This window comes from Pezoporus flaviventris, unplaced genomic scaffold (genome assembly GCF_033815535.1).
Source record: "Pezoporus flaviventris isolate CSIRO_AGI_PZ_B2104156 unplaced genomic scaffold, CSIRO_AGI_Pfla_v1 ptg000083l, whole genome shotgun sequence".
Classification (NCBI taxonomy): domain Eukaryota; kingdom Metazoa; phylum Chordata; class Aves; order Psittaciformes; family Psittacidae; genus Pezoporus; species Pezoporus flaviventris.
This window is the reverse complement of record NW_026892631.1, coordinates 8,064,887-8,089,793: the sequence shown is the minus strand read 5'-3', so window position 1 is coordinate 8,089,793 and position 24,907 is coordinate 8,064,887. Positions and strand designations below refer to the sequence as shown.

General features: G+C 39.5%; 2 long non-coding RNA genes across 2 annotated transcripts in view; one reads left to right on the top strand and one right to left on the bottom strand.

Annotated features, from left to right (window-relative positions):
* LOC133280507 (uncharacterized) overlaps positions 1–9,649 on the top strand; it is an 18,377-nt gene extending 8,728 nt beyond the window's left edge. The window contains exons 3-4 of the long non-coding RNA XR_009747192.1: positions 5,606–9,189; positions 9,265–9,649. This is a non-coding gene — a long non-coding RNA (uncharacterized LOC133280507). The remainder of the gene's footprint in view (positions 1–5,605; positions 9,190–9,264) is intronic.
* Positions 7,492–24,907, bottom strand: LOC133280508 (uncharacterized). The gene is made up of 4 exons (XR_009747193.1): positions 24,316–24,907; positions 17,767–17,850; positions 14,836–15,016; positions 7,492–8,403 (listed from the first exon to the last, which is right to left on the bottom strand). It is a non-coding gene; the product is annotated as an uncharacterized LOC133280508 (long non-coding RNA).

Sequence of the window (24,907 nt, the reverse complement as noted above, 5' to 3'; positions counted from 1 at the left end):
TGAGGGGACATACTGTTCTGTCAGTCCTGTCATAACCATTATATATATGACATATTTTGGCCTCTGCCACATCTTTGACTATTATTTATAGTTAGTATTTTAAAGTGTCCTTTTTCCCCTCCTCCTGTCACAAGGAAATGAATGCTGGTTGCTGGTACATTTTGATCTCATTTACATACCCCAAATCTAGAATGACTCTGCTAACTTCATATCCACTGATTATTTCACAAAATACCAATTCCTGTATTCAAAACAACTTTCTGAACAACTTAATAGGATATTTCTCCTCCTTGTAACTACATCATTAACCTGAATCATGAGTATCTGACATAGTCTCTATTTTTTGGACCATGCACTGAACTTATTTCAAACATCTGCCTGCAGAATGAACTGAGCAATATGTATAATGACCTCTGTCTGTTATGTGTGTAAATATTGGCTTAATCATCTTTCTAATTTCTTTTCAGAAGCAGTTTGCAGTATGCAGATGGACATTGATCAGCCTGCATTCAGTAGTCATGTTGAAGGTAAAGGTGTAGTCATGCTTGGAGGGCTGTACCGTTACAAAATCAGAGGCTGCACAAACTGGAATGCTCTTCTGCTTAACATCAGGGTTAACTCTTGCAGTGCGTTGTGTATGATATATTGGGCAGCTTCCACAATATTCTGCTACATGGCTGGCATATTCACAATTCAGTGTTGTCATGGGTTCCATTCTCTCTGCAACAACGACAAACAACAAAAACCAGAAAAGTTGGTAAGGCTTTCTTTTAAGACTTCAGAGAAATGGTGGGTTAGCAGATAGTTTATACTGCATTTGGATGCCCTTTTCACTGCTTTTCTGTGAGTAGGTCATACCGGCTGATGTAGCTGCTTGTGTTAAGCTCACTGCCACTGGGTGGCAAGGGCAATTTTTACTTTTGCTCCTTTTTCCTTTATTGTAAACAAGTGATATGGCGTCAGAAATGGGGAATAGTAAATTATTTGTAGTGCTTTTATCACTATAATACTCTAATTACCTGATCTCTTGGTCTGTCTTTATTATTGCATTGTGACAAACTAAATGGTAAAAAAATCTCTGATAATTCTTGAAGCAGAAGCTCCAGATTAATGCCCACAAAAGTATTCAGACCAGTGTGTGCACACTTTTCTTCTGTTGAGATGAGTTTTGACATCAGTAGTGTGGATAGTTGAGTGTTTGCCAGTGGAGGATGAGCCCTGCAATTGCAGTACCCTTTCTGGACCTTTTCAGAAACAAATCCTGTCACCAGTATGTTTTCATATGGGTTTGATTGATCTAAAGAAGCAGAATTTCAGTATAGTGATGTGAGAGGATATGCAGAGAGTTTATTCAGCCAGTGGTCAGTGTACCAGGGAAATGACCTTTTGTCTTAGAAGAGGCAACTTTGTGATGTTGACATCAGTGTAAAGTACAATGTGAATTAAAGGAAAAATACGGTTCCTTGTAATACCATATAGTGTTGTCCTGCAAAATGCTGCAGGATACATGGAATCATAGAATAGTTCCATCTGAAATAAAAGCTTGTATTTAACGGTGACATTGTCTTCAGTGCGAAAAATTTAAAAGTTTTTGTCTATTTAGGATTACTTCTGCAAACAGAATAGCTATTAGTTGAGTTATGTGGATCATACAGTGTAGGTGTCAGTAAACTGTTTCCCATATCAGTGTTGGAATGAGCATTTAACATGGAGAAATGCCAGCAAAACCCTAGAAACCATATATTTCATTTCCTCTGTAACTGTTTTCCCTACTAATGAATACTGCAAATCAGTTTATTTGATTTTATGGTGTTTGTTTTCACGCTGGGTTGTAAAGTCACCATATTAAGGTGAGAACCTCAAGCACTGCTGGGAATGAGATGTGTGCAAATGCCTGGAAGAGAGACCAGGACCAGGCTGCCCGAGCCTTGTATAAAAGCATCAGCTGGGCTCCCATGCATGTACCTGGGTTAGCTTCCATCCAGTGTGGTCGTTGTAGTGGAGTTTTATGTCCTCACAAGAGAAAGGAGGGAAAAATAAACAAATGAATTATATGGATATGCATGCTGTTGGTTGAAGGGATTTTTCCTTGTGTCCTCTTTGTGTCAAACCTTTCTTGGTCTGTCACAATATCATGTGTGGAAGAGATGAATTTTTAAATCATCTCCTGTTGTCTCAAAAACTGGGACATCTGCTGTTGTCCTGCTTCAATATCATAACCTATTTCTTCATTCAAGAAGTCTATTTCCCCATAATTCTTGATGATTTCTTTAAGGCATAGTCTTAAGTAGCGTAGATTTTACTGAAGGTTTGCCAAACTATACTAAAAAAATAATATTGTGTAAAAGTTAAAGGGAAAAGGAAACTAATACCAAAATCAGTATTATTTCAAAAATGATATTTACCTTTGAGTTTTGTTAACAATCCTTGTTTGATATAATCATAAAAGTAGGACTGACCACGTCACTGAACTCCTCCAACAATTCTGAAACCAGAAACATCACACTCTTCAGTAAAAATATGCTTTGGAGGAACTAATTTAGAAACAAAAGGTTCATTAATATTTTCTAACGTTGCATTACCAAAAATGTTGCACTTTAAATAATACACATATTAGCACAGTATTTATTTTTCTTTTTGTGCAAAGACATTGTTTGTAGAAAATTCATGACAAAGGTAAGGACCTCAAAGTTCAGAATACTGCTTCAGATTTGCCTTTGGATTGTGCTTTTACCACTCTTTTTTTTATATTGAGAAGTGTTTTTGTTGCTGACCTATGGGTAATATATTCTCACATTTATTTAATAATATAAGTATTTAATACATTTACCTAAATATTTACTACATTAATGATTATACTATTGAGATATTTGTTTGATAATACAAACATTGCCAGTAGACTGGCAAAAGACTGGCTGTTACAGAAGTAAGGAGAACAGTTTAAATCTACTTCGACATTTTCTCCCCTAAATCACTCGGTTTGATACCGGCAAAGGGAAGCAGGACTTCATCTCCTCTATGAAAACTGTGAACACTTCTTTTTACCATGTTCATTACCAGCAACAACAAATTTCAAAATCTTGGGGAAAAAAAAGTGGCTGACATATTTGTACTTGGAGCAAGCTATGATATGATCGTGGTTCTCTGGAAGACTGTGTTTTCTATACCAGGTCATTATTGAAGGAACAGAAGAAGTGCCAGTCTTACAACCTGCAAAAGCAAAGGGGAACTTAATAGCAAGAGGTTAAATGGATTGGGGTCCAATACAGCTGTATGGGGAGTGTTTATCCAAAGAAGAGCTCTGGCAAGGCTGCAAGAATAAGATTAATATTGGCATTTTTCTGTGAACAGAAAAAGAAGCATGTGCTTCTAATTGTTTCACATAATGCATTCAAAACATATGCTTGATAACCATGGAGAACATTTGATGGAGTGTTTACAGAATAATAAACAGAACAATTAGAATAACAGATCACTCCGTGTCCCTGGACCTGCTCCTATTTCCCCCCTACTCCATTTCCTCAGCTCTGGTGTATTGATGCTCCTTTGGCAGTTTGGGCTGATTTTAAATTTCTCACCAAACTGTTTTGTTCCCATTGACAATATACGTTGTATACCCCTCTGCCTGGTCCAAAGATAATAAAGCCCTGATGAATTTCTGGGTTTAAACTTGAGGTCAACTAAACCAAACCATTTCCTTCTCAGCCACCCATTGTAATGCTATCTTTGAGTAACCACAGAAGGGCAGAAACCTCTAAAACAGCCACTCTGAGAGCAACAGTCCCACTCTTCCTGGCATACCTTTTTTATTTAACTTCTTTAACCTGTATTTTAGTAAGTGCAGAGGCAGAAGGAGGTCAGATGATCCCCCAGGCAAGTGTGAAGTATACCTGAATGCTGAACGCACACTATAAGGACTTCAGCAGAGTTCAGTACTGGTGCCAACTCAATGGCAAGAAGTTAGACACTGGATGTCACTGTGGAGGTACTCTAATTACTTCTATCTTGAATAGAGATTTCCACTTGTTTGGCATAAGTCTCATTCTGTGATAACAGATATTTAACTGGGCTTTGCCTCTGGGTTCTCTTCATCATAGGACAAGGGGTAATGGGTTAAAACTTAAACAGGGGAGATTCAGGTTAGAAATAGGGAAGAATTTCTTCCCTGTGAGGGTGGTGAGGCACTGGAATGGGTTGCCCAGAGAAGCTGTGGCTGCCCCATCCCTGGCAGTGTTCAAGGCCAGTTTGCACAGGGCTTGGAGCAACCTTGACTAGTGGAAGGCGTCCCCTCATGAGCTTTACAGTACTTTCCAACCCAAGCCAGCCTGAGATTCTATGATTCATTCCCCAGAAGTTTATGAAGTTAAATTAATTTGTAACAAGACTGTGTTGATTTTGGTGACCATTTTGGCCAGTGATTTCTTTTGGCAACTGGTAAGAGTAGCTTCATGTGACTTCATATATTCAGTTGTTTAATTGAGCTGAATAATTTTGAATATTTTTTCTCCTCCCCTAACAGTGAATTTTGAGATAAAAACAAATTAAAAAAAAATGGTAAAAAAAGTACGCAGAATCCATCCAGTTGTCTTATACCTGTGGGCAGCATGAAAAAACTGAAATTCAAGTTCTAACTAGATCTGGCTGTGACCTTTTCTCTTGATCTGATGAAAGACAGCAAAATGCTAGATTCACATGCCTTAAGCGTAGCTGCTTATCTTACACCATATGTAGCAGTATGCATATGGATGGTCCAGCTTGTCTGTGTGGGTGGGTAAGGTGAAGCAAATCCAGCCAATTTTCCCATTCCCTAGCTCAGATCTGATGGAGCCCTAGTATAAAAGAAGAGGTAAAAATTGGATAAAGAGGTATAGGACGTAGCGTGCATTAGTGTGGAGACTGAAACTGGTGTAGAGTTCATGATTCATCTGTGATGTGCCTGAAGTATCACACATTTGATGGTAGATGTTCTCTTTGTTTCTGTCTACCAAATGGTGTGATGAAGCAGGCAGGGAAAGGGAGGAGGGTTGGACAAAGCAGCTCAAGACAGATATTCTGAGTTTAAATCGTTTAACTGCTAAACAGAATTTAAAATATCCTGTTTTGGTTTTTTGCATGTTGTGTGTATTTTGGGAATACTTCCACATGATAGCACCAACAAGTGTCTCATTAAAGTTGCCTCAAAGGGATCTTTTGAAAGAAAAGAAATTTTATCAATCCTGAATAGTTTTATACATAGTAAGTAAAGCTGTTCAGTATTACATGTTAGAAGTAAAATATTGCATCTATTAGAAATACTAAAAGTCTGTGTAGTATTCACAGCTGAATACATAAATACTCTGTTATTTCCTTTTCACTCAGCACTTACAAATAATTGTTACATTTGTATACTAAAAGCATCCTGTATTACATGACTTGGTTTTGAATGGAGCTCTGAATGGGGCACGTTAGCTTTCTTTTTGTTGCTCAATTGACAAATACAGACTTGCCTTTGCCATAGCAAAACTCTAACTGTAATCCACTGTATTTCACAGTTCTAAAGAACATTCAAATAATCTGAAAGATCAAAATTAATTACAAATGGCCTGGTTTTCTTTGTCTATACCAGCCTAGGAGATCCGTGAGGAGGGAGCTGGAGTAAGAAACCAGAATGCAGCAATTCTACAAGAGCTTGAGTTACAGTCCATGCATGACTGCTGCAAAATGAAAACTTCTTAAAGTAAGTCTTACTTTTTTCACCTTCCCAAAAGAAGAAATATGCTTAAAATTCAGCTCTGCACTAGATTTGGGTAAGCTGTGTGTGCCCGTTGCTAAAGAGGAATATGGCTGAGAAGGGCAATCTGATCTTCCATCAATACAAAGGTTTGTACGCTGTGTATTGCTTCATAAATAAGGTGAATTTGGGCAAGCCAAAGGTCAGCTAGCAGAACGTTCAGAAGTTGGAAAATAAAATTTCCACTGATTAAGTTAAAAGGATAACTCACGTAATGTGAGTGTTTTCATACAGGCAAACATGAAACACAAATGGCAGCTGTCTTGTGCAGTGCCATTATGATAAGACACATGCATTATGGGAAGCTTTCATTATTCTCAAGCCAAACATTATAAAAAGCTAGGAAAATATATTGTAACCTAATGGGAATGTATTTCTTAAGCGCTTAAGAAATTTATCCTTGCCTTTATATATAACACGAATGCAGTGCTTTTTAGAACACCATACATTTTGTTTGCAATTTCAGATAATAATGGTAAGGACCCTTTTTTTTCTCACTTGGAATTTTAATATTACTTCTCCTAGCTAGAGCTAAAGTTCTTTGAGTGACTTAATTTTTCCATTTTCATGCCTTAGTTCAGGAAGACACTATTTCTCAATTTTCCAGGAACATAATTATTACTGAAGTCACGGAAACTTCACTGCAGTGGTTTCACAGTTGAGAAACTAGTAGCCACACTCCCTGACTTTACTTGTGATTAATGTACAAATGTACATTACATCTGGGAGTCTTCTCTTTTTTAATTAGTAAAATGTTCATACAGGAGGAGTAAACAAGAAATCTACAGAGAATGCGAACAGCTTGTATTTCCAGTAGTGTGAAGCTATGTATAAATAGGACATGATGCATCCACTTCCCCAATGAAACAAATATTTGTAATTGTCAAGATGGTTGATGTTGAAATAATAATCAGTTCTTCTTCGGTTCAGTTCCAGGGAAAAGCCATAATTACATATGACAAATATGCTGGAATTCACCCTACTGTCTATATAAAATTCCAAAAGTCATCTCGGCAGGAGAGGCACATACTAAGAGTTTATTTCGGTTTGAAAAGGAAGACATGGTTCTTTCAGTGTTCACTATGCATTTGGCAGTAAGTGACGTGACTTCTGCTGTGGCATTTTTAGATATTTACATAATGATCTGAAGTGCAGTTGAGTGAAAAGAAAGGTAGCCACACTAATCTGCTTGCTAAACAGTTCCACCAAGCTTTTCACTGAAGGGTGGTTTTTGTAAGACATACTAAGTGACAGTTACATCTCACGATTTCACATCAGAATACGTATGCTTGTATGAAACTTGTTTATATTGCATGTTTGTGCTCTTTCATTCCATCAAATCTTACATATTCTGCGTGCCTCCCGATTTGAAATTTCCAGCAGACTGCTCATTTTCAACTCAGAACAGAAACGAGTGCTGGCTGTTCATGGCCCAGCACTATCTTCACATAAAGTACTTCATCCACAAATGAAACACCGGCTTGGCAGATCAGATAAAAAAAAGCAGAGTACATCCTGCACCCAGATCTGTTCTGTGGCTAGAAACAGGCAGGTGAAAAACAGAATTCTGCTTTATTTGGAATGTTAGTGTTATTTTGCAGTCCATTTCTGAAGGGTTTCACTCTTTTTTTCTCCTGCATCACTAACCTTAGCAAGTGAAGAGAACCACACGGGTCAGGGTTTAGGCATCCTGATAGTCCTCCAGCCCTGCTATTTCTTCATCAAGTGCATGCAAAAAGCATGAGGAATTCAACTGTGTGAAGCAGCCCTCCAAGTCAAGTGCACCTGATGCACCACAACAAGAGGAAATGCAGGGCTGATGGAAGAAAGTGTCAGTCAAGACACTTGCGGAAGGAGACTCCACAACTTCTCAGGCAATCTGTGCCAGTGCTCAGTCATTCTCAAAGTGAAAAAAGCGTTTGTGATCAGATAGACCCTCCTGTGTTTCAGGTGGTGCTCACTGCCTCTTCATGTCAGGTGCTAAACATAGTGCTATAGCAAGTAGAAGCAGAAATGCAACCTCTGTTGCACCTACAGTCTATAGAAAAAGGACAAAAAGGGCATCTACTAACTGAAAATTTGTAGTCTCAGAAAATTCCTGGCTTTGTTGTTAGTTGAAGGGCTCTTTACATACCATAGGAAGTACTAGTGATACCGTCTTATGTTTCAGCTTCCATTAAACTTCTTTTTGACTCTGTCCAGTGTAAAAAGAGGGCAAAACGGGCTTGATTTCCTGGGTATGGGAGAGGATCAAACCTCTGCACGTGCCACAACCTCTGCCTTTTTCCTTTGAGACAATATATCTTTAGTTTATGCAACTGGTCATTGCTATACTGACTTCTGTAGCACTGCACTGGGTCTCACCAGCCTGTCCCTAGGAGTTACAGACTAATGTTAAACAGTTACTTGATACATGTGTGCCCATGTCATACGCTTCCAACATAGTGTTCCTTGCATTCTGTCTCCACCTCTTTGTCTTAAGATTTTCAATAAAAAACCCTTCTTACTTTCCAGTCCCCACCAGCAATCTCCAGTACACGTGAAGTGGGTTGTGAGTTAGATGCAGCCTTGAGTATAATTAGCTTAATGTCAACTCCAGATTCACTTCTTGTCTTTGTCTCCAAGGATGGTATCTGCAGAGGACAGGGGCATTTTTAATGCTGTATTTCAGGACCTTAGTTCTGCTTTGTTACCTCCAAAGATGTGTGATATATATGACGAAGACTGAAAGCCATCAGAGCCCCACATTCAGTTGACGTTTTAGTACCATTTTACAGAGTAGTTTATTGCCTGCATGGTATCTTTTAGGACAGTAGGAAGCATCATTGATTTTAACTTGAGTTTTCTTTTGTTCACTTAGCAGATAGGCACTGTGAAAAAACTCTCAGCTTTACCCCAGTGTCTTTTGTTTAAATATCACAGCTGATTAAGTTAGGCCCAAAATATAGCCCTCTGAGGAAAATGGATATAGAACCATAGTGTGAGTATGACTGTTGAAGGGATTTTCCTAGACTTTAACTAGATATTTTCTGGAACTGTTGAAATCTCTAAGACAGCAGTATTTTACTGATTCATAAGGACTGGTGAATGTAACTCACAAATACCATTTTCATCTGCCATCCTTCTCTCTGCTAAGTCTTTATGTCATTAAAACTCCCATTCCTATCACAGCTGCAACCAGTGGAACAATGTGGGGGATGAAGTAACTCATAGCTAAGCCATAGATGGAAACAACTGAATTGCAAAATAACTATAAAAAGGCTTTCCTAATCTGAACTAGACTTGATATTTGTAAGCTTTCTTTTTATTTTGAAATGTGTATTAGCCTCATTTTACAAATGATCTTACAAGCAGCTCACAGCACAGAAAGGAGTTTGTGGGGTCCTGACTCTACTGTGATACAGCTCTACAGAAACAGAGTCACACCAAAAACACTAAAGGGTTTCTGTTGCCCTTGGCTGTCACCTTCTCTCCTGGTCATAAATCTGTATTAGAAAAATGGTTAAGACTTGAAATAGGATTCACCCTCAGTTCTTAGTGGTTATTTGGTCTAAGTTGTGCCTGCTGATGTAAAGGTGAATGTTGTCAAAACACTCCCATTTCCTCTCTGACATGGGTTTTAATTGTGCACATTTTCAGTATTTGTTGATTAGAAGCAACTCAAATAAACATAATGTGAGGACTGGCAAAGGTTTACCCCTTTAAAAGAAATTAGGAATAAACCCCAATAAAACTGTTTAGCTGGACACCAGCGCCATGCCCAGTGACGGACATTGAATAAGCTTCTAGAAGTAGCAGTGCCAGTAATATGTGGTCTAACCTGCAGCCCCTTGGCTCTGCTAGCACTGGGTCTCTTTTGAGAAGACCTCCCCTGTTGTTCTGCACCATGCCAAACTGGGTGGTCGCCTTCACTTTGGGATCTCCAAAGGTTTCTTGGGGCCAGGGGAGGGGGGAGGCATGGGAACATGACTGAGACCACAGTGATGTTTTGAAAACTGAGTAGGCAGTTTAGTCAGAATCAATAATAAGTAACAAAAATCAGGAGAAACAGGCAAAATGAAGATGGATTAATACAATTACGTGTGGCCATTTTGTCCATTTGTTTGGTGTCCTTAGGCCGTGATAATTCTCCAGTTTGTGTAGCTGCTTTACTATTTAATGCTAGATCATTTTAAAGAATGGATTGATCTATTGACATTTATAGGAAGGTAAGCATTAAAATACTCTGCCTGACTAGCTAAGGATTTTCTATGTCACTGGAGTCTCTGAATATACTGATAAGTAAAATGGTACTGTTGAAGTTTCCCTCTTAGGTCTTCTCTAACCACTGGGCTTTATCCTGCCTTTTTCACTTGGTTTGTGAGTTTAGTCCTTTTCTCATTTGTTTTATCGGACTAAAACATTCCACAAAATCATGTCTTTAAAAGTACTCCACATTAGCTGAATGCAGCAGGCAGGTGAGTAGTCACTTACGCCAGTGACATTAACCCTATCTTCTTTAACAAAGACAAATGGGAACTAAGCACGTAATCTAAGAAATCAGGCTGTCTTGTCTCCTTCTTGTAGCATAGCATATTGTCCAGTTATTTCTGTATTGAACACAGATCCTTGTGTTTATGTGGTATTTAGGCTTCAGACAAACATCTTGTCCCTATTAAAAGAGTTTGGAGGTAGAGGATACTCTTTCCCTTCAGTATTTTCTTTCAGTGGTTGCCAGTATGTGTGATTTCTCTTTACAAACTGTTTAACTGAGATAGATTTCAAGTTGCTGGTTCTTTTGTAAATGGCAGACTCTTTCTGAGTGACAAAACCTATCATCTCTAAATTTGCCTTTGGAAATCTAACAGGATTAGATTTATTAAGGCCCTCTCTACACAGCCATACGTTTTTGGCCCTCAGTGCTGCTTCTTTAATAGCCTTTCTAAAGTATATTTTAAAATAACAATGTATTTTAAAAGGAAGTTCAAGTATCATTCGTGCCAGTGCTGTGAGCTGTTACGGAAGAACCACCCCCTCCAGCTTGCCATTAGCTCTTGAGCCATGCAGGGTTCATGTTGGTCCTTACAACATGAGTATCAAACTTTTTTTCAGGTTTTTGTGTTTTCTGTGATTCTTGCATCTGTTTTACAGTAGAGCACCTATATAACCAACGTGTAAAGGAGACTTTGCTGACCTCTTGGGAGGAGGTGCTTGGATGAAGTTATTGATGAGAAAGGGAAGAAGAAAGAACTGAAGTGCTGTAATCATATGCATCTGTCCCACAGGCAGGTGGTTGGATACTTTTGAAATAGTAGTATGGTGGGGGCAAGGTACATCCATGAAATCTTCCCAAGAATTTAAATGTTCTTTGAAAGGCAGATATGTTCCTTAACAAATGCCTAGTGAAGGTGCATTTAGTGAGTCTTTGGAAGAGACTCATAAAATCATAGAATAGTTAGGGTTGGAAAGGACCTTAAGATCATCTAGTTCCAACCCCCCTGCCATGGTCAGGGACACCTCCCACTAAACCATGCCACCCAAGGCTCTGTCCAGCCTGGCCTTGAACACCACCATGGAGGGAGCATTCACAACTTCCCTGGGCACCCCATGACAGTGCCTCACCACCCTTACAGTAAAGAACTTCCTCCTTATATCCAAGCTAAACTTCCCCTGTTTAAGTTTGAACCCGTTACCCCTTGTCCTGTCACTACAGTCCCTAATGAAGAGTCCCTCCCCAGCATCCCTGTAGGCCCCCTTCAGATACTGGAAGGCTGCTCTGAGGTCTCCACGCAGCCTTCTCTTCTCCAGGCTGAACAGCCCCAACTTTCTCAGCCTATCTTCATACGGGAGGTGCTCCTGTCCCCTGATCATCCTCAGGGCCTTTCTCTGGACTTGTTCCAACAGTTCCATGTCCTTTTTATGTTGAGGACACCAGAACTGCACACAATACTCCAGGTGAGGTCTCACGAGAGCAGTGTAGAGGGGCAGGAGCACCTCCTTCGACCTACTGGTCACGCTCCTTTTGATGCAGCCCAGGATGCAGTTGGCTTTCTGGGCTGCAAGCACACACTGCCAGCTCATGTTCATTTTCTCAACCAACACCCCAAAGTCCTTTACAGGGCTGCTCTGAATCTCTTCTCTTCAACCACTCGGGAAAAAAGAAAATCTTTGAGCTGGAAGAAGCCAGTTTAAGTGATCTACTTTGTCAACATGTTAATTCCTAACACTGTAGGACCGATCAGTGAATTTTCTGGGTTTTGTGTGTGGGGAGGGTTTTTTTCAGGGGGTTTGCGCAAGTATTGAGTGTTGGTACGAATCGGCCTTACTTTGTTCATTAAATTTTATATGAAACTACCATGCTTTCAGGAAGTTTTAACTGTGGTACCGTTACAAAAATTCAGGTTCAAGGAATATGTTAGAAAGGACTAACAAATTCTGATCAGGGACCAAGAGTGAGAAAAGTTTGTTTTGTGCATCTGTGGGCAGGATGCACAAGTAAAAGTCATCTGCACCAATAAGCCAAATTTTCTGACCATTAAGAGTGAAACTTGCAGAGATTCACCAGATTAACATGCCCCCTCCTTTACTTTGTAGGTGTGGAGCCCAGTTTTGCTGTAAAAGTTCCATATGGAGGATAGGCTCAGGTCTTTTATAGCTACCAGGAAACCAGGATGCCTTAGCTGTCCTGGTTAGGTCTTTCTGTTCACAGAACATGGTGGTTGTTTCAACAGGAGAAAGCACCTGAGGATTTCATCCATGCAGTATCACTGCACCAGTGTCACTGTGCACAATATTGTTGCAATTCTTTTATGGGTAAAGAACACAATTTTCTACGGTTTGCCTGTTTCTATTCTGTTTAAAACCCAAAAACTTAAATTCAGAATATGCAGCTTTCATGACATTGTGATTTTTCCATCCGTTTTATTGCTAAACTTCTTACTGTTTAAACTGTCTTACTGTTCAAAGAACTGACCGAGCTCAAACTGTTTTGTAAGCTTTAATATTATGGGATGGACTGCTGTAGATAAGGTGCTATCTTACTGGGATGTTGATACTGTGGGATCGTTTTGCTTTCTCTATCAAAACAGCATGGTTTTTTTTTTTCTCACACTGTTGGGGTTTTTTTCCCCTTTTTTCAAGTGCTTTAATTCACTGACAGTTTAACTGATCAGTGTGACAAAACCTCACTTTTAGTTTAGCCACTGACTCTTATAAATGCTATAGGCTGAAGAAAAGCATCTTTTCAATGGTTCTTTGAAAACTGAGATTAAAAGCAATCAAAGAATACAGATACTTCTTGACTTGAGGGTATGTTTTAGCGCATGGAGCAGAAAAGGCTCATACAAATCTAGTCAGGCAAACAGTTTAGTTTCCACAAACCCCCCAAAACCACTATAAATAAAATTGATATATCTGAATTTTGGAAGTTTCTTTGAAGTTTGTTTCAGAAAATGAATATATTTTTCAACCCCACAAGCCTCCACAATGTGGTATCTTTAGTCACTGCCATGATATCACTGTCATGAATCAAGGGCATGCACTGGTGATGATCAGCACAGCTCAGTCAGAAAAGCCCCTGTGCTACAAGGGCTGGGCAAGATATCACTTGAGAATGTGGGGATTGATGGTGGAAGGCTTTTTGCTTCATTGACTCATGGAAGAAAAATGAATTGGTAATTAGAAAAACAAACACTTGTGCCTTTTTGAGCTGTAGAATGGCAGAAGAGTTAAGAGTAGGCATAAGAACTCAAAATAGATACACTGTCCTTTCAAGACCTCTTGCATGATAGCAATAGTAAGTCTGGGTAGGCTTGTTGGCACAGTACCTATAACCAGTTAAGAATGTACATTCCTTATTTTTTTTCCAAGAAAGATGGTTTCTTTACATTCCTCCTATCAAAGTAATTACATACATAATCAAATTCCAAACATTTGTCACTGGTGTGAACTCAGAGCACTTTACTACAAGTCAGCTCAAAGTAATGTGGTATATCCACTGTCTCTCTGCTTCTGCCCACCTCTGTTCTATTTTTAGACAGTATCTTAGGTTGGTCTCATTGTCATGTGTTGGAAGGACAGTCTCCTGGTGATGTGGTACATGATACCACACAGCTAAGTAAGGTCATCAAGAAGGGTGCATCTGACCACTTAACTTTCCAAGGAGGAGAATTCCTCAGACATGCTGGACACAGTGTCAAGCTGACTCAAAACGAATCTATAGAAGGCTAACAAAAACTTGACCTGAATTAGAGGGATGTCATGTGAAATGGAGTTAATATGTTCAGAGCTACCAAAATGATCAGAGGGATAGAAAAGCTGAGGAAAGCCTGAGACAGTTGGGGTTGTTCAGCTTGGAGAAGAGAAAACTTTGGGGAGACCTGATTGCATTTCAGGACTTAAAAGGGTTCTTTCTATAAGAAAGATGGGGAGAGATTTTTTAGCAGGGCCTGTTGTGACAGGAAAAGGGGTGATAGCTTTAAGCTAAAAGAGGGGAGATTCAGGCTAGATGTGAGGGAGTTTTTTTACAATGAGGTTGGTAAAACACTGGCACAGGTTGCCCAGATTGGTGGTGGATGCACCATCCCTGGAGACGTTCAAGGCCAGGCTGGATGTGGTTCTGAGCAGTCTGATCTAGTTTAAGATGTCCCTGCTCATTGTGGGGTGTTGGACTAGATGAGCTTTGAAAGTCCCAAACTTCCAACCCAAACTATTCTGTGCTTCTGTGATTTCAAATTTGGATCCATTATTGGAGCTGTCAGTTCTTCAAGTTTATATTTTGATCTTGCCATTGTCCTTTTTTCAGGGAAAACTCCCAAGGCGAATTTCATTTCCTCCATACGTCAACTGCATTCTCCCCTGCCTTTCATCGCCTGCATACAGGATATTATAATACACAGGTAAGGCTGAGTCTGCCCCTACCGGAAAAATCCACTTTTTTATGCTTTTTTCTCTTCACTGACCAGACACTGTTGATGCAGTACAGAACCAATTGTATCCTTGTCAGGTAAAATTATTTACTGATCAGTACAAAAGTAGCCTGATGTAGACCTCCCAGATAAAATGTGAAATTACAATACCATCCTTACCCTTAGGCTTTAGGCCAATGCCTCTCTCCTCCTTGGAAAACAAACTTCCTTCGTTGTGGTTGTCTTGTTTTTTCAGTGTCCTAAAAGTATTACAGCAGCTCTCAAAAAAGCTGCTCTTCTTCAATGTCAACAATAGCCAGCTCAACTTTGGAGCTTCCAAAGAGCTTCAGTCTCAGTCTCCCTGTTTAGGACAGAGATGATAGGGAATAACAATTAAAGCATGTTACTTCTCATTACTGGCCATCTTTTTTCTAGGTATTTCTAGCAAAATTCTGAATTGCAGAAATCAATATTTTTAATACTGTCAGAAAACGAGCAGAATTCTGTGAGGAGATTGTTGAGGTTCCAGGTTGCTCATAAACCATATGGAAATGAATATAATGGAAATTCAGCTTTGTAAAAACTGAAGAAATTAAACATTAAAAAGCTGTTAAATATAAGCACATTAACGTAATATATAATAGTCTTAATAGGATTTATGTTACTGTCTTCTTTTCCTCACCTCATCTGTGTTGTTCAGAGAGGATGGTCTTTATCTGGGGTTGAAACAAAGCAGTGTATTTTTTCCAAGAACTTTTTTACATTGTTGTTGGTCCCATGAAGTAAATACACCAGACTTTCATACAAGGATATTAATATAATATGATGTTAGCCCAGGATTGTTGGCTGTACCTCTGTGCAATGTTCCTATAGGATCCTCATCAAATCACTCAGTGTTTTTTGTGTGGGATCACCAAAAGCAGGATTTAGGTGCCTAAAAATAAGCAGTACCTAATCCAGACATTTCAAAGAGACCTGGAACACATCAGGAGTGACTGCAGCTCTGGGGGTGAGGATGAAAGCCATGGATGTTTTCTCCTTGGTCCTGCTGATAAGGCTTGGGAGCAGACAGATCCTCTGGGTCACCAAATGGCTTCATTACTGGTATTTTTGACAGGAATTTACTTTCAGGATCAAGGGACATTTTCAAGTATCAGGGACTGATAGGGATGTGTAGTATCCACCTAACAATGGAGGTGAAAGCATCCTTGCCAAGAGGCTAGCCAACTGGCTAAGGAGAGCTTTTAACTAGGAATGATGAGGGAGGGAGTTTACTAGAGTGAAAGAAGCTATTATTGCCCTCCACTTAGCATTCAACAGACTGCATTTAGACTATTTGGTCAAGTGTGCCCTCCCCACCCACCTCTCCCCAGTACAGGAAAAAAGCATTTAGTTTCATGGCTTGGAGATAGATAGTGCAGGGAAAGCCACCAAGGTGGCAGGGCCCTGGGAGGACAGGCTTTGCTCAGGACCACGGACTGTTCAAGTTGGGGAAGAGGCATCTTGGGGCCTCAGCAACAGCCCCTAGCACCTGTGGCGAGGTGGAGCTAGTCTTCTTGTGGTATTGAGAGATGACAAGAAACAATGTGCGTAAATCTAAACAGGAGAGGTTCAGACCAGATCTAAGGAAAAAACCTTTTTCATCCTGAAGACAATCAGGGTTGCTCAGAGAAATGCCGTTTCTATCCATGGTGGTTTTCAAGCCACAGCTGGATAAAGCCCTAAGCAACATGGTCTGATGACAGAGCTGACCCTGCTCTGAGCTGGAGGGTCTGATCAGAGAGGTCATTCCAACCTGGATTATCCTATGACTAGACCTATCTTGAGGCAACTCAATTTTGCCATGCCAAAGCTGTCTAGCTCATTTTATGTGAATCTAGATGGACACATGGTCCTGAATTGCAGGTGCAATAAGGCTTCATGACAGAAAATCAAGTCAGTTTTATCCATGTCAATAAAATATGAAAACTGTATTTCACACTTTAATATAAAATTTCATTTTTTTTTTCCCCCAAATCCAGGCTTTATGACTGTAGGGTCAGCTCTATTTTCCAGACTAATGCAGTATCTTTGTACTTCGCTATTTCTGTGAAGTGACTGGTGTGCAGTCTTCATGCAGGTGTTGCACAATAAACGTGTATTTATGAACTGGTCACAGCAACTAATGTAGAGAAAGTCCTTGAGGAAATTCATAATTCAGTAACAGGACTTTTATCAAGTAAAGTGAAGAAGGCATAGGATTACCTATTTAATAAGGGACATAAAAACCTAGAGGTGGGGATCTGCTCATTAACTGAGCATACTCTGTCCCATGAGTTGATTTGAGTCCTATGAAAGAAATAGCAGGTAAGCATAATGAAAAGGGTTAACCAATGTATGGGGGGGGGGGGAGGTCAAGCTGCTTGCTTAAGTATTACTGCTTGCTCATGCTTATCGTACTTGCAGTGTACAAGGGGGTAGATCAAGCCGCTTGCTTAACAACGTCACTACCCGTTGATGCTTATTGTACTCGCAATGCACACTAGAACAAGATGTAAGGACGTGGCTATTGTTAGGAGGTAAGGACGGTGACTTGGTTCCCATCCTTTGGACGCCCAGGCCGGCTGAAATTGGCTCTGCACTTTGGACAATGACCAAGCCTCCAGGGAGTATGCGTAATGACTAAGGGTAAGAAGTTCAGGCTTGAGGAAGACTCGCTTACTTCATCTTGAGACCCTCGACCACGACCACCAGGAGGCACTGTGCAAGCGCAAAGGTCTTCTTAGCTCATTATAATATGAAGCAGGGGTAGGACATGAATATGTATAGGCATGTTGTGCAACCTCATGCATATGTATAATTTTAGAGGATAAATGTAAAGGGGAAACGAGGCTGAGGTGCGCATGCCTTTGGAGGAGCAATCCCCCATGCGCCTCAGTGCTGAATAAAAGCATACCTACCTTACAACTTTAACGAGTTATAAAGTCTGTCTGTGTATCAAGCATGTAATTAAAACAGTGTCCATGCATACTGTGCATATGTTATAGATACACACAAAGCAGAGAGGTTTTAAAAATGAATTGACAAATTCTGCTATAGTGTTTCTTACCTTTTGTATGCTTCAGTACCAACCTTAATGTTCCCTGACGAAAAAGCTTTCTTTTTCCTCAGTGTTGTATCTTTCACTGAAATCTTTGGACAAGTGTTCCATGCCAACTGTGTAAAAGAGAAGCAATATAAAACTCTCAGATAAATTTCACGTATGAGTTAAAATTATTCTTATGGAATTAAAGATTGTGCAGAATTATTGATCTGACATAGACATATTTGTTTGTATAGGCTATGGAGTTGTGTCTGGTATTCATGAACACAGTCACTTCATGAGAACAACCAGGTTGCAAAATGCTGTCACAGATCTAGTCAGCTTTTCCTATACTGAAGCTTCTGTTCTTGGTGGCCCCTTTCAGGTTGCAGTATGATACAAGGCACTCTAACTACAGTGCAGCTGTAGCCACTGGCACTGTGAGGTTTCAGTGTACTAAAAGACTTCATTTTTCACAGTGTGAAATTTGATAGAATAGTATATACATGTTTCTGGAGGAAAAAAAGGCTTTATGTATGGAATTGTAAATCACCAGTATTTACTTTAAATGTTAATGAAATCCAATATGGTACAGATTGCAGAAAGCACTTTAAGTCCCTGCTTTGTACATGTGGAAAAGTGTAAGTAAGTAGGTCTTTACACTTCTCTGTATGTTAGTTATGTAATAAAGTTTTCATAGGTAAAAATGTAAACAGGAAAATAAACTTGTTTTGGAATATGATGGCAAAGCCTCAAAACATACCTTTACAGCACAGACCAGAGACGGGTTGTTTATGTATAAGCTGAGTAGAAGGAACATACAAATGAATTATTGCTGATAGGCAAATGGCTCAGCTTATAAAAAGGCAAAAGCAGAACTGTTCTCACTGCAGAGTACTGTAGGAATATTTGCAGGCAAACAACATGTGCTTTATGCCTTTGCTAGAGCAGATAATGACTCTGTAGTGGCAATGAATCTCATGATAAGACAGGCTTAAACAGTTGAACGTGTCCTAGTTTATATTAGAAATGTGTTCAGGGCAATACTCCTTTGAACCTGTGACTCATTTCCAGTGAAAATGGTTCTAACAGTTGTACATAGTCCTTGCTGTTGGTCTCCTGTGCTTTCATTACTGGTCAAAATGTCCCTTTGGACATTGTCCAGGTTGAGACAGTCAGAACCAGAAGGGGTTCAGAAGGAAAATACAGGAAGCAGTTTACATTTTCCAGGCTTTAAAACTGATCTGTCCTTTTCTCAGGCTTCATGAAATTTGTTGCTTCTATCATTTAACAGAAACTAGTATACTTTTAAGGCAAAGGAGCAGTGTCAACCAGGGTGATGTAAGTGAACTTTCTGAAATTTTGACTTCTTAATGTTGATAAAAAGCACTTGCAAAATGCTGTGAAAGACAGACTATGTTCTACTTTACAGGTTTCTCTATACCATTTACATGCAGAGGCTCTCTTCCTGTGTAACCTGTAATGGTGAAATGAGTGGTATAGTAGATGAGGGGAGCAAGGGGTATCACCTACCTGGAATTTAGTAAGGCTTTTGACACTGTCAGTGGATCCCAGGGGTCAAGGCTGGATCTGATCCTGTTCAACATCTTCCTTAATGGTCTGGATGAAGGATCCAGAGTCCACTCTCAGCAACCTTGCAGAGACACAAAACTGGGAGGATTGGCTATTGCACCAGAGGGTCATGCTGATGCCATCCAGAGGGATGTTAACAAGCTGGAACCTCATGGAGTTCAACAAGAAGTGCAAAGTCTTGCACTAAGGAAAGAAAAACCCCATGCAGCATTTTGTGCTGGGGGCCACCCACCCAGCTGGAAAGCAGCTTGTCAGAGACCTGGCATGCTGGTGGATGCCAAGTTGAAGGTGAGCCAACAAGGTGCACCTGCTGCAAAGAAGACTGACTGTATCTTGGGCTCCATGATGAGTGCTGCCAGCAGGTGAAATGAAGTGATACTTCCCCTCTACTTGGCACTGGTGAGGCCACACCCGGAGTGCTGTGTCCAGTTCTGGGTTCCTCAGTACAAGAGAGATTTGGACATACATGAGAGAGTCCAACAACGGACCACTAAGATGATGAAGGAACTGGAGCATCTATGAGGAAAGGCTGAGAGAGCTGGGTCTGTTCAGCCTGGAGAACAGAGATCTCAGAAGAGGATCTTTCTTATTAATGTATATGAGAAAGGGTGCATAGAGGATGGAGCCAGGCTCTTTTCAGTACTATCCAGTGACAAAACCAGAGGCAACAGGCACAAACAGAAAGACATCAGGAAATGTTTTTTACTGTGAGGGTGACTGAGCACTGGCACAACTTTCTCCATGATGTTGTGGAGCCTCCATCTTGGAGATACCAAAAAGCTGTCTCAATATGGTGCTAGGCACCTGGCTGTATAGGGGGTTGGACCAGAGGTCCTTACCAACCTTAACCATTCTGTGGTGGTCTGTGATTCAGGAGTGAAAAAATATCCAGTAACACAGGTGCTTCCTGCGCCACTTAACAGGAAAAGACTAAAAATAATGACCCTTAGAAGTTATATGTGCTTCAGATCTTCCAAAGTAGAAATAAATACACTTTTTTCCCGTACAGAAACAATATCTCCATGGCGCTTCCATGCAAATAAGTCTAAGATACATGATACATCCGAAGTGATAAGCTAACAGAAAAGGAATAAGGCCCTTCAGGGCTATGGACTTCCCTCTAAATGCAGAGTTGTTCAGTCTACCGTTAAAAGCACCCACATTTGCTAAGTGTGACAGTTACTTTCAGGGTCAAACACTGTCATCTCCCCTTGTATTGAAAAGAACAGTGTAATAATGTACCTTGGGTGGCAGTTCTCCTCAGCACCGCTTTACAAATTGGACAGTGCAAGGCTTTATCTAAGTACTGGGTCAAAGTGCTCGCATTCCTGGTGGAGACGGGCCTGGTGCTGCTCCCAGCACTTCAGCTTATGTCAGGTGGAGTCAAACCCAGGCAGTCACAGGAGGAGGCTGGCACAAGAAAACTTAAAGCTGTATTTTCATATTGAAGTCTCTTTAAAAAGCATAACATTTTCTTTGAAATTCATGCAAAGTTTTGCTCATCCTTTGGAGGAAACTATGTTTTTCATTAACGTACTGGAAATTCCCATGGTTCCTTAGCAGAATACTGCACATTTTACGCTAATCAAATGCTTCCCTTATGGTAGAGAACTCCAGAAGGGTGATATAAAAAAAGAGCCAAGAGACACTTACTTCACTGTGAAAAATAGTTCCCAAATTTGTTGCTAGACTCAGAAAATGAAAGAGATTTGTTTCTCTGTTTCTTTAGGAAGCAATAATAAAAGGACAATGCAGCTATATCCCAACCAAGAAAACGTTTATCCCCTTCTGAATTTTTAACGTCAAGTGAAGTATGAAGAAAATTCAGCCATGTCTGTACTAACAAAAAAACCCCAAACAAACAAACAAATCTAGCTTTGTTTGGGCTTAAATGTGGTAAGGAGAAACATATTTAGAAACCAGCCACAAGGCAGTAAAATTGATTTCTGGTTTATCTGGTATAGCTCTGAGTCTGTCGCGGAGCTGGGAAATAATTGATTGCTTGAAGCCTTGTAGCAGTAGTTAAAAATTGATAAATGCTAAAGCTGGCACAGTGTTTTATAGGTTCTCAAGAATTGTGGAGCTTCCATATTTCTTTCTCATCACCAGCTCTAAATCGTGAGATGAAATTTAAAAGACACTTCATCTTAGTCTTAGTAAATGATATTCAGCAACTCTGAGGCCTTTCGCTGTGGGAAACAAAGCAAAATCGTTAGTTACATAGTGCTGATCAATAACATGCAAAGACAAGTAAGCTTTTTGCAGGTCACCGTACTGTTTTAAATCAGATGATCAGATTACATTAGAGAACAACAAAACATCTCTGTCCATAAATGTCTAGAAAAATTATTGGTCTTGATAGCTGTCATCCCATGAAATGAACTGCTGTAAAATATTGCAGAATTGGATCCTGTTTAGCAAAGAAGTGCTGAAAGATTTCATTAACGTAAGTTTTATTAGTGCAGGAAGTTGGCTTTTTGTATCAGTTGACTGCTGACTTTTCTACTAGGGTAAGCATCTTTCTTGCTTGAAATATAGGAAGCCCGATCTCTCACCCCCTTCCAGATGCCTTTCATACTGTCAGCAAAACAAGGAAGTCAACAAGTTGCCCAAGTGGTCATTCTGGAAGAATATCTAGACTTCCACAATAATATATAGAGTTGTCATGTTTGGAAGAAAGAAATGAAATTCTTTTATTTTAGATACTTCCCTAAAATAAAACTTACCTATCTCCTGCTCTGCATATAACTTAAAACAGGTACTCAGATTAAGCTAGTAGTTGGGGATGTGTCCCTGTCACGTCCCCAAGCTGTAGCAGTAAGGTGGTTTATACAAAGAAACTGGTTACTAAATGACTTATCTATAGTAATTCTTGTCATCATCTTGAGTAGTCCACATAAGAAATCTAGAACACGAAGTAACTGTGTACAATATAGTTTAGAACTGTGAGCCGAAAACTTGATTTTAGGTGAACAGTGGCTGAGACTGAACTGCAAAGCTTTTAGTTTACCAACATAAACCCCTGAAATTAATTCTAAAACTCACTTTTACTTAATATGTACAGGATCAGACTCAAACTACATGCGAAATAAATCACAGTGAATCTTTAATAAAACAAAAACGTTACCTATATGCACTTTAGCACAAATAATCACCACATAATGATGTTTCTTCCAGATCAGATTAGTAAACACTAACTTAGTTTCGTATCTGTGTTTCACTGAGACTAATACTGAGGCAAATTTCAGTACTAGTTCCTTAACCGAATAGAAAATGCAGGAGGCAATAGAGCTCAAACTCTGCTTTTTACATTGTCTATTTAGAGGTAGGGATCAAATTATTTCTTTGCTATTTTGCTTAGCAAACAAAAACATTTTAAATTGTTTCTGTAAGCTTAGCAACTCAGTACTTACCTGCAACATTGCTGGTAGCATCTGTGATCAAACTGCAGTTGCCATTTGCAGGTGGTTAGCATAAAAATAGCTTGTTTATTCATTAAAATCCTGCTTTTTAAGGCCATGGGCTGATGCTGATCTTCAAGTCAGAGCACCTCCTGCATGACACAGCCCAAAGCATTTCACATTGCAATGCCTGTAGCAAACCCAACTGCCTTAGGAACACTGACAGTATATAGGAATTCTTACTATATTATTAATGTTTTAGAACATGTCCAGAATATCAGTTAATGTAATGTCATGAAGACTGAAAATACAACTACAGTAATGATGAAAGTAAGACCTTCTCCTCCATTTGCCCCTTTTCTGCTTCTGTATGCATTCCTGTGTAACCTGCTTTAGGTGCCCCTATCTTAGGGTTGGATCAGATGATCTCCCGAGGTTCCTTCCAACCCCGTGATTAGTTTATCTACTCCCCAAGAGAGAGGATAGAGGGAAAGAAATAACAACTGCGTTCTGAAGGAGCTGCCTTTTCACTGAATCAAGAGGCACTGAAGAAACACTAACACAAACTTTTCTAACGCAAATAACTTCAGGACTCCAGTTCTGATGGTAATGGCAAAATAGATCTTAAACACAGATCTTTGTAGCTTAACCTACTGTGTTTTCCCCCTGCAGATAAGTGCATGTGTGTGCTTTTCATCAGCTTGAGCTAAGACTGGTATGTTAGTATCATCAGCATTACTGAAGGTATGGCTTACCACCAGGAATTTCTTGCTGGGGAATGTTAAAGTTGTCTTCAAAAATACGTAATTTTACATGTATAAATTAAATTAAACTAAATTAAATTAAATACATTAGTGGAATTCACTCCAAAAAGGCCAAAGACTTCTTCTTGGCCCCAAAAGCTAGAGCTTGGATGCTATGAGATAAAATAGAAGTAAACTCTTTCATCTTTGCTTGTCCTAAGAAAATGTTCCTTTGAACAGCTTTTAAAGAAAAATCTCGTTAAACAAGAGAAGTTTGAATTACCATAAATCAAATGTCTTTTACTGAAATCATTAATTTTGTACGGACAGTGAATCTGCCCTAGTAAAGAGTCGCTCTAATTGAGCAATAAGGTTCCCAGATGGTGCTTTGTGTTGTATTTGAAGCATGTATTTAACCCTGCCCTCATTCTTTGTCCTTTGCACCTGGTTAGAATAGAACTTTTTCTAAACACTCAAAGCTCAGGACTTGCTATCAATCTTCCGATTTCCTGCTCTCATCTTTTAACAGCTTTTTTGGGCTCCAGTGGGTACACAGACTCCTAAGTGGAACACACTCCGATGCAAACGTGCACAAAAATGCATATCCCCATAAAATGCAGTGCTGTGCTATTGTGCAAACAATGCATGTAATTAATCTTCCTAATGATCTATACCATTAAAAGTAGACAAGTAATAGTGTAGGATACAAAAAGAACAAGTAAACAAACAAATATTTCTTACTGTAGCAATCTCTTGCAGGTTAATAAGCAGTTTGTAGTAAAAAAAAAACACACTTTTTTTTTTGGAAGGGAACAGATCTTAAAATTGTTACATTTGTAATTAGCCTATCCAAAAAACTCACTGAAAGATGCACAGAGAACCATCAGTTCTACTCAAAGCTCTGAAGTATGTCTTCATCTAAAAAGCAACATGATGAATCACCACAGTTGCGCAGTTCTTCAGTATTTTCCACTTCTGCACAAATTCAGATCACTCTGTTGCAATGAGAATATATTGACATTAGATGACTTAAGGAATTGTCCTATAATATGACAGCATCTTTCATTATGGAATGCAGTTTCATTCTCTTGAATTTAGATTACTTTTCCTTACTCATTACGTGTCTTTTCTGTAACTTTCATTACAGGCATTTTTCTTTTGATAATTCACAGACATCCATAACTTTTGATAACTTTGTCTCCAAGGACAGAAAGATAAATAGGGTATCCTTGAATAGTTCTAATCTTGATCTTGAAAATGCAACTACATATTATGATGGGTGTTTAGCAGCACACAAACAGAAAAAAAAAACCCTGATTAATTGCTCCTTAAACAGCTCTAGCAATAGAAATGCAGATAACCTCTAGCAATGTGCTGAATTCTTTAAGTAGCTGTCAAACATGTTTCCAGACAATATTTAAAACTTGAACTGGGTTTATCGTGTGATGCTGTAA